General features: G+C 39.6%; 1 long non-coding RNA gene across 1 annotated transcript in view; it reads left to right on the top strand.

Moving 5' to 3' along the window:
* The first annotated feature begins 2,805 nt into the window (after positions 1 to 2,805).
* LOC116669366 (uncharacterized) overlaps positions 2,806 to 2,939 on the top strand; it is a 19,111-nt gene continuing 18,977 nt past the window's right edge. Inside the window, exon 1 of the long non-coding RNA XR_004326761.1 lies at positions 2,806 to 2,815. This is a non-coding gene — a long non-coding RNA (uncharacterized LOC116669366). The remainder of the gene's footprint in view (positions 2,816 to 2,939) is intronic.

The following is a 2,939-nucleotide window of genomic DNA, read 5'->3' as shown; positions in this document are numbered from 1 at the left end:
CCCTGTTCTGCAGGTTTTCCACAAGTGGCCCTCGTCTAGAAGAAGTCTCCCCGCTAATCCTGCCTTGGACTGAACAAAGCTGGAGAAAGAGTTATCTAGCTGATGGGATCTTACCTAGTTACTGCACATGTGCGACTCCCAACAAAGATAGTATAGGAGTGAGATGTCTCACTCTGGAGCTGAAACAAGTGAGATGTCTCACTCTGGAGCTGAAACAAGTGAGATGTCTCACTCTGGAGCTAAAGCAGAGAACACACAGGGTGAAAACAGGATCTGCAGCAACGTGCGATACAATAAAAAATATGGTGTTATTTGAAAATCAAACCTGTTCTGGTACAACCTCAAAATACAATTAAGAACCTGAAAATGAGCAGAATATGGGCGCTTTAATCCATTATTTTGACTTTGTTTTATGAGTCATCGACGGAGGGTTTCAGTCAACTGTGACTTAAACCAATCATTGTATATTTCTTTGCAAATTAGTTTCAGATTCCATTTACCTTCCTTTATCTTTTTTTTTTTTACTGTAGTCTATCTTGGTTTATTAATCTTTTACTGAACTTAATGTCATCTGACACAGTGTGTGGTCCATGACCTATGCAAAGTAGCAGGGATCAGAGCAGCAATACATATCTGATGCCTGCGGTTGGCTTTACATTTTTTTTTTTTAAATGAAATGGACTTAGAGTAGCTGTTACCGAGAGATCCACGCTAATCCACAATTCACTGTGATCACAGATTGATCAATCAATTGATATAACAAACAAATCAAACACAAACTGTGTTATTGTCACAAATACACATCCATGTCAGAGGCTGTAAAACTGGTGGGGTAGTGTCTTGGTCTTCACAAAGCCAGGTTTTATTAGTCATTGTCAATGGAACACCTGCACAATTTGCCTCGTTGTTGTTCCTAGCAGGAGGAGGAAATCTGTATTCATGTTCAAGTTCAAACAAGACAAGAATATGCAAATTCTGTTCTGGGGTGGATTTTCCTTTCGAGTCACCACATTATATAACTATGCTATTAAACCGTTGCTTTTAAACTGAAAAGCAAATTGAAGAGTGAAGGATTTTTAGAGCCACGTTGGCAAATCATATCAGTCATTTTGAAAAAGAGTTGCTAATTTCCTTAATGCACTGTTATGTCAATCCACATTTCCATCATAACAGAGGCCGCGTCGGAGTTCATTCTTTTTAAAGTTCCAGATAGTGGAGACATATTTCCCGTTTTTGGCATAGAAAGTAAAGACCAATCAATAAGTTTTAGCAAGTGAACACCCCAAAAGGTGGAACTTGATCACATCATTAAAACAGACATATTGTATGTAAAAGTTTTGAAATCTTCACCTTCTTTCAAAACCCTTTGATTCAGATCAAGGCAGAAAACGAGGTTAACTCCTCTTTGAGCATCATCCAGTTTAAGCCAGTTCTGTTTTGATCCAAACTCTCTCACAGTATATATCCTTGGGAGTACATGTGCTCTTCCTCTGCATGCATATTCAAACAGAACGGGAGAAGAAAAAGGGTAAACAATTAAAGAGACACTCTGCGTACTTCTGAATCTGGAGCACTACACTGTTGATACAGGGGAATTAATGTAATACTGTATGATACTCTGCTGAGCAGTCGCATACAAAATGCAGAAAGTAACGATGAGCACGTGCTGGGATCAACACTGCGCCAAGCATCCTTAACAAATTCGTTGTCCTTCACCCTTTTGGGATACAGCTAACATTAAGTTAAAGGATGTACAATCACAATCACGTCCGAATTAATGAACCTTTGATTTCTTGGCGGAGTCGGCACGAGTGCTTCATCTTGTATTACTTTCTCATTGCTTCCAATATTTTTCTAAATTAAAGTGCGACTAAGCTGATTATGTCATGACAAAGTGCCGCTCCTGGCTGCAGGTCGTTAGCTTCACTGTCTAGGAGGTCACACGTGGTGTGTAAAAGTTTTTTTGTTACTCAAAGTTCAACAGATGACTGCATGTGTTGCCTTGGAGAACAAATTAATTAGATAAAGTCATCAACACAGAGCATTCTGCTGGGCAAAAACCAGATTTGCTACAAACATCCTCTGACGCCTTTAGCAGTCTTATATTCATACACCATAACTGTAACATTATCTGTATTGCTCAAATCTGCAGCTGCATTGATTTGAACCCGCTCCTCAATTCGCCGCAGCCTTGATTTCCCTGACATTACTAGTTATTCTTATTCTCAGGAGGAGCCCAGGTGACAGCCAATAAAAAAACATGTTAATTAAGCTCTGCATATTTAATACCAGGCTTAATTATCAACACCTGTGTGACCTATGTCAGGCTAGCAGGCAACATCTAGCACAAGCTAAGTACAAGTAAGTACTACAAGTACAACTGGTGGAAAGAAAGGCGGTTTAACCAGTAGCTTGCAGTGAATATGAAGAATTATATAAGAACTCCTAGTTGGGTAGTTTCTATAAATATCTAGATAAAGTCTGTGTGTTGACGGCCATATGGGCCAGAAAGGGACTTCTGCTTATCACCCACAATGTGTCAAAAAAATCGAAAAGGGATTGAATCATGACATTCGGTTCTTGGTACAAATGACGGCAGCACTTTGAAAGTCACTGACGAGTTTGTAATTCCCAAGTGGACTGTTTGAGTTGATGTTTAACTGTCCAAACACGAAATGGGACAATTAAGACAAACCGGGACTAAATATCAGCAAACCGCACATAAAAGGTGTCCTCCTACAGCTATTGATGTCTTTGAACAAAATCTTAACTTTAAGATATCCTACAGTTTTCTAACATAACTGGCCTGAATACAGTTACAATGTCTTCCAATATAGTGGCGATCCAAGAGCCAATATCCTTCCCAGTGGCCTTGACTCGGATAAAATGTCTTCTCACACGCGCGCACACACACACACACACACACACACACACACACA

The sequence above is a fragment of the Etheostoma spectabile genome, chromosome 19, assembly GCF_008692095.1.
Source record: "Etheostoma spectabile isolate EspeVRDwgs_2016 chromosome 19, UIUC_Espe_1.0, whole genome shotgun sequence".
NCBI classification, from domain to species: Eukaryota; Metazoa; Chordata; class Actinopteri; order Perciformes; family Percidae; genus Etheostoma; species Etheostoma spectabile.
This window is presented reverse-complemented; position numbering and strand designations above follow the sequence as displayed.